Below are 7,500 nucleotides of genomic sequence, written 5' to 3'. Positions count from 1 at the left end.
ACAATATGTAATACCATATAATACATTCACACACCAAATCTGGGACAAATCCATCCACCCGGTCAGAAGTTATGGACCAAACAAAAATTCGGCCATCTTGAATTCGGCCGTCTTGAAAGTGTTAACCTCCAAACTGTAATCAGTTCATGAACCCACCCTAGAGCATTCACACACCAAATCTGGGACAAATCCATCCACCCGGTCAGAAGTAATGGGCCAAACAAAAATTTGGCCATCTTGAAATTGTTGACCTCCAAACTCGAATCAGTTCATGAACCTGCCCTAGAACATTCACACACCAAATCTGGGACAAATCCATCCACCCGGTCAGAAGTTATGGACCAAACAAAAATTCGGCCATCTTGAATTCGGCCATCTTGAAAGTGTTAACCTCCAAACTCTAATCAGTTCATGAACCCACCCTAGAGCATTCACACACCAAATCTGGGACAAATCCATCCACCCGGTCAGAAGTAATGGGCCAAACAAAAATTCGGCCATCTTGAATTCGGCCATCTTGAAATTGTTGACCTCCAAACTCGAATCAGTTCATGAACCTGCCCTAGAGCATTCACACACCAAATCTGGGACAAATCCAAACATCCGTTCAAAAGGTATCGCGTTAACACGAAAGACCTTACGCGGCGGCGGTGGCGGCGGTGGCGGACGCAGCGGCGGCGGCGGTGCACGCAAAACCATTACATCCCCGACGCTCCGCGTTTCGGGGATATAATAATATAGGCCTATAATAAACATTATGTCAGCCTTCACACATATTCAGCTACATGCTACAGTGATCCATTGACTTTCACTAGCTTAGCTACATACTCCCTCTTTTAACTTGTCTTAAAGCAAGACAACGCTTAACATGAAAAATAAGACACTTTACCACCTTTATAAACCCCAGTCAATGATTTTAACTGTATTAAGCCCCAAAATAGTGGCATATCCCTTTAAATGATTACGTCGTACCTTTCTCCTGTAATTTCAGGCATTCACTGAGTCCAAGCTAGCAATTAACATTGAGTCCTATGAGACAGACCAGCCAACAGTTAACTGGTTTCATAGGATTCAATGTTAATAGCCAGCTTGGAGGTACAGTTTGCACTGCCAGACTCGGTGAACGACTGCAATACAGAAGAAAGGTGCAACTCAATTATTCAAGGGGAGGTGTAAAATGAACTTATTTCCGAAAATGGTGCAATACTACTTGAAGGTCATCTTTTGCCCTCAGCAGAGACACTGTGATGAACAGTGCCATGTGGCATCACAGTAATACAGATCAGTAGATAGACTAGTCTTTCTCAACGGGGGGAATTGGGGAGTACTGGGGAGCCCTAGGGGGGACTTTGGGAAGGAAACAGCTGACAGGGGGAGGTGCTTAGTTAACATTAGGGAGCATTGGTCTATTTTTTTAATACAGAGATAGGCGTTGGCAGGCTTATGATGAGGTCAAGGGGGGTGTTGAGAGGCTTATGATGAGGGCCAGAAAGCGTTTATTCAAAAAGGTTGGAACCACTGAGGTGGACAAACTGTGTGGATGTTTTTGGACTGTCAAATGTTCAACCACAAGATGATGTAAAAAGACTGGCAATTGTCTTTCATTGAAGATATGAAGTGTACAAGTGTACACACCATATGCAAGACTCAATGTGGTGTTTACTGTCGTTCTATCATAGTCAAAATGCCGTTGCCTACTATTCGCTTGGTCCAGCCCCTGAGGCAGCATACACGATTGCAGACTTCAGAAAAAGGTGAGTACCCTATAATCACAAGAAAAGAAACTGAAATAGAAACTAGAAATGAATATCAATTACAAGATGGCAAAATCCCCCTGCTTCGCCTAACCGCTCCACGTGTAAGCCATGACCGAGGCCAGGAGGTTTTGAAGTTGGATTTGCCGTGAGGTCAAAAGTTTGCATAGACTTCCCATTGTGAGTGTAACGATCTCATCTCTGCGTACTACGTGTCAAAACTTTGCAATTGGCTCGTTGTTGTTACCGCCGAATCTAGGTGGGTTGCATCAGGAAAGGCAGGAACGTGCGTGAACACTAATCTCCGGAATAGGACTAGTCACCAAAAGGTTTTTTTTTTGGGGGGGGGTTGTCTGATTTCCATCAATGCAACGGCTTCATTCGCCATGCAATTACCTTTGGATTCACCTCTTGGGCTGTTTCTGAAATAACTGTGTTATTCTGCAAATAACTTCACTTGTGTATGACCTAAGGTGTGGGAGGATATAACCCAATGAACTGTGAAGTTTTTAGTGGTGTGGTGAGCATGTCTTGAGCTTGTCTTGTGTATCTTTTTTCTATAGCCTAGAGTACTTACATAGGCTATTATCCCTAATTTATTCCACTGAGTAGTGAAATTCAGTCTCGACCCTGTATGTACAGAGTAACAGAGAGATAGTAAGTAAGGATAGTGGGAAGGTCAAACAGCAGAAGAACAGCGACCATTCCTTATTGAACTCTCGTTCCTCTGGGTGAACGCTGGGGTAAGAAGGCAGCTGAAAAGCAAACCAGAATATACTGTGTGTGTGTGTGTGTGTGTGTGTGTGTGTGTGTGTGTGTGGGTGTGTGTGTGTGTGTGTGTGTGTGTGTGTGTGTGTGTGTGTGTGTGTGTGTGTGTGTGTGTGTGTGTGTGTGTGTGTGTGTGTGTTTGTGACTGTGTGTGTGGGTGTGGGTGTGGGTGTGGGTGTGTGTGTGTGTGTGTGTTGTGGGAGGGAGCACTGCTGTGTCCGGTCAGGATTCACACTGATGATCGCCCCCTTCTCCAACACGCACACTGTACGCACACACTCTGTGGCTGGTTGCGCACAGAGACACATTTGACGGACGCAGGGTCTCTACTACGCACATTTGCTCAAAAAAGCATAAATTAGGGTTCAGACAATTCCATCTAATGGTTGTCATTAGTGGTGTCCTTTATTGTTGGTGTCGTGCATATGGACAAACTGCTTTAGCAGCTTCTCACAGTCACGCACGCACGCACACACACACCACACACACTTGCTTTGCTACTGGTTGTTTGCTTCCCGACAAAGTGGGAGAAGTATCTATGACAGGCCTGCTGTAGTTATTCCTAACTTTATAATTTAGTGATTTGTTCTCAAATTGACTGCTGGCTGACATTTGACAGTATCTCCACTCCATGTCAGTTTGTATTTAGCTCTTGTTAGCATAGAAGTTGGCTGTCATGTATTGTCTTCAGGTGGACCTGGCTCACTCCCAAGTGGACAGCGATATAGAGAAGGGACTTTTTTCATACACTGTATAATACTTTACGTATCATAAGTGGTCCATTAGAGCTAGTTGTATGTAGCGCCCAGAAGTTATGTGCATGCTTTAATATAATCTTATAATATGGTCAAAGACTCATAGAGTCCCACAGGGGAACATTTTAAATGTGATGTTAAGGTGAATGTGCAGTTTTAAACATCATACAATAACTATGATTAGCCCTGTCTGCTAACTCATAGAATATTTAAGAGTGGTGTCTTCGCATTCAGTTCACATTTCCAATTTCATAAGTACCCAATTTTAAATGAGTGATGACCGGTCTTGTCAGATAGCACAGTGGATATGCCTCACAGTAAAAGGGTTTTAAAAAATAATGAGAGATGATGAAGAGTAAGAAATAAAAGAAGGACAGAAATTGGCTGACTCAAATACTTGAGGTTTTTCCCCTGGTTTTCCTCTAGAGATGGGATTTATGGCTCTTTGACGGGATCCGGATCATAGTGGCTCGTTCCTTTCAAAGAGCCGTTCAAAAACTGGCTCTTGTGGCTCTTTTTAAATTGTTTATTCAGTGTTTAGAATGTAATATTTTGACTCCACCTCTAGGTCATTTTGTCCAAACAACAACTGATTATACTCTATATATACTATATACTTCTTCCAAAAACCTTTTGTTTCAGCCACTCTTTAAGGCAGACAATTGAGTTTTTGTCCCTAATTAAAGTACTCGAGTCAAGGTCATGTGCTCAAAATTAATGAAAAAGGAACGAAAAAGCTTTAGAGTGGCTCCCCCTGTGATCCGGTTCCCACCATTCACTTCTGGAAGCCGTTCTAAAGAATCGGCTCGTTCACAAACGTCACAACACTATTTTCCTCCCCTCCCTTCTCTCCTCAAGCACGAGCTGTCTGCTATTCGCAGTAAATACTAAATTCAGGCCGTCTGCGAATCTGACACCGTCTTCTGGATAAAAAAATAACACTGCTGTGAGTATAATGGCCTATCTAGGTCACAACCAGAAAAGGCCGCCATAAACAGATACTAAAAATAAAATTAAAAAAAAAAAAAAAAAAAAAAACATGACTGTGCTGGACCCGAGGCGTATAGACTTTTTACAAAATAATTTTCAGGATGAGTTTCATATTTCAACATGCTGTGCTTAGTTTAATAAATCTAACAAACGTTATTTTTTTATTTTTAAAAAATCCCTATCTCCGTAGGACATGATATCAAAAACAGTGAACGTTTGTGATTGCAATTTTTAGTTCAGCAGTAGCTTGAAGTCATAATAGTTTTCTACTACCAGTACTCTAGATCAAGACTACCACACTCCTCTAAACTAAGACTACCTAAGATCTCTAACCATGGGGAGAGGTACATTGATTGTCATCGAGCATTCCGCTGGCTGTGCATTGACCCAGGACACAGGCCTGGTTTGCACTTGTTGCCCAGGGGATGAGTCCTGGTTTGCCCTGATTCCAGCAGCCCCCAGGGGATTGAGACCTCCACAAGGCCCAGGGGATGAGACCTGGTGCTGGGGAAGACTGTCACCTCTGACCTTCCAGCCCATATAGGTAGGCTACATTCCCCTTCACCAAATAGCTCTGAATGATAAAGATGGTCATATCCCCAAAGCGCCTGGAACATTTTAACAGGTACCACCACTGTAGCATGCACACACGCACACGCACACGCGTCCGCGTACACACACACACACACACACACACACAGAAACACATGCACGCACGCACGCACGCACACACACACACACACACACACACACACACACACACACACACACACACACACACACACACACACACACACACACACACACACACACACACACACACACAGTAGGGGGTACTACTGCAGAATCGACTCTCTTTGCTTAGTTTTATTACATCGCTGTTTGACTTTTCATATGCAGTGCACCAAACAGAGATGCACACACACACACACACACACACACACACACACACACACACACACACATATACACTCACAGCGTGCATGTGACAATATTGGTGGCTCTCCACCTGCCGGTCTGACAAGCCTGAGATGTTTTCTGCCAGCTTGTTTGCACGACACAATTAAAAAACGGCTCCTCCTTACCGACTGCTGATCAAACACCTCTCATGTCACTTGGAGCGCAGCAAAGGAAATAACTGGCGAGAAAAGGAGAGGTGGAGAAAAGAAAGATAGGACAGCAAGACAGGGAAGGGGTGGGGTTTGGGTTGCGGATGACGGAGGGAAAAGTGCAGAAAAGTGGTTACCCGTGAAGCGGAGCGAAGGATGTAACTAGAGAGGAAAAGAGAGGTGGAGAGAAGAGGGAAGAGAAGAAGATACGAAAAAGGTAGGAGAAGAGAAGAGGAAAGAAGAGGAGAGCAGATAGAAGAGCAGAGAGATAGGGCGATGTGGAGAAGAAAAAAGACAGGGGTGGGAAGGAAAGAAAAAAAATAGAGAGTAGCAGGAATAAGGGGAGGGAAATGAGATGTGGAGAGCAGAAGAGAGGTGATGAAAGGCGAGAGGAGGGGACGAGAGAAGAGTAAAGGAGAGAGGTGGAGAGTACAGAAATAGGGAGAGCAGAGATGTGGCAACTAGAAAGGGGAGGTGAGGAGTGCAGGGAGGAAGAGTGGAGAGGAGGAGAAAGGAGAGGTGTGGAGAGAAGAGGAAAGGAGAGATCTAGAGAGGAAAGGAGAGGTGTGGCCAGAGGAGTGGTGGAGAGGAGACGAAATGAGAGATGTAGAGAGGAAAGGAGAGATCTAGAGAGGAAAGGAGAGGTGTGGAGAGAAGAGGAAAGGAGAACTGGAGAGGAAAGGAGAGGTGTGGAGAGGAGTGATGGAGAGGAAACGAGAGTTCTAGAGACCAGGATGTGGAGTGAAGAGGGAAGAAGAGAACTGGAGAGGAAAGGAGAGGTGTGGAGAGTGCAGGGATAGGGTGGTGCAAAGTGGAGAGGAGAAGAAAGGAGAGATCTAGGAACGAGGGTGTGGAGAGAAGAGGAAAGGAGAGAACTGGAGAGGAAAGGAGAGGTGTGGAGAGAGGAGGAAATAAGAGGACAGGAGACGTGGTGTGGCCAGAGGACTGGTGGAGAGGAGAAGAAATAGAAAAGGAAAGGAGAGGTGTGGAGAGAAGAGGAAAGGAGAGGTGTGGAGAGGAAAGGAGAGGTGTGGAGAGGAAAGGAGAGGTGTGGAGAGAAGAGGAAAGGAGAGAACTGAAGAAGAAAGGAGAGGTGTGGAAGGAGAGGTGTGGAGAGAGGAGTGGTGGGGAAGAAAGGAGAGGTGTGGAGAGAGGAGTGGTGGGGAAGAAAGGAGAGGTGTGGAGAGAAGAGGAAAGGAGAACTGAAGAAGAAAGGAGAGATGTGGAGAGGAAAGGAGAGGTGTGGAGAGTGCAGGGATAGGGTGGTGCAAAGTGGAGAGGAGAAGAAAGGAGAGATGTGGAGAGGAAAGGAGAGGTGTGGAGAGTGCAGGGATAGGGTGGTGCAAAGTGGAGAGGAGAAGAAAGGAGAGATCTACTGTAGGAACGAGGGTGTGGAGAGAAGAGGAAAGGAGAGAACTAGAGAGGAAAGGAGAGGTGTGGAGAGAGGAGGAAATAAGAGGACAGGAGACGTGGTGTGGCCAGAGGACTGGTGGAGAGGAGAAGAAATAGAAAAGGAAAGGAGAGGTGTGGAGAGAAGAGGAAAGGAGAGAACTGAAGAAGAAAGGAGAGGTGTGGCGAGAGGAGTGGTGGGGAAGACAGGAGAGGTGTGGAGAGAAGAGGAAAGGAGAGAACTGAAGAAGAAAGGAGAGGTGTGGAGAGAGGAGTGGTGGGGAAGAAAGGAGAGGTGTGGAGAGAAGAGGAAAGGAGAGGTGTGGAGAGGAAAGGAGAGGTGTGGAGAGGAAAGGAGAGGTGTGGAGAGAAGAGGAAAGGAGAGAACTGAAGAAGAAAGGAGAGGAGTGGTGGGGAAGACAGGAGAGGTGTGGAGAGAAGAGGAAAGGAGAGAACTGAAGAAGAAAGGAGAGGGGTGGTGGGGAAGAAAGGAGAGGTGTGGAGAGAGGAGTGGTGGGGAAGAAAGGAGAGGTGTGGAGAGAGCAGGGATGGGGTGGTGGTGCTGATGTAGAACAAATGCAGGCCGACAGACGATGCATCCAATTACAACCCCCCACGCCACCAACCAGACGATGCATCCAATTACAACCCCCCACGCCACCAACCTCCAAACCCTTATGCCCAAACCCTCACTCCTCTCTTATCCCCTGATGATATCTTCTTTAAAATGCATGT

This window comes from Engraulis encrasicolus, chromosome 18, assembly GCF_034702125.1.
Source record: "Engraulis encrasicolus isolate BLACKSEA-1 chromosome 18, IST_EnEncr_1.0, whole genome shotgun sequence".
In the NCBI taxonomy this organism is placed as follows: domain Eukaryota; kingdom Metazoa; phylum Chordata; class Actinopteri; order Clupeiformes; family Engraulidae; genus Engraulis; species Engraulis encrasicolus.
The sequence above is the reverse complement of the archived record's forward strand: the minus strand, read 5'-3'. Positions refer to the sequence as shown.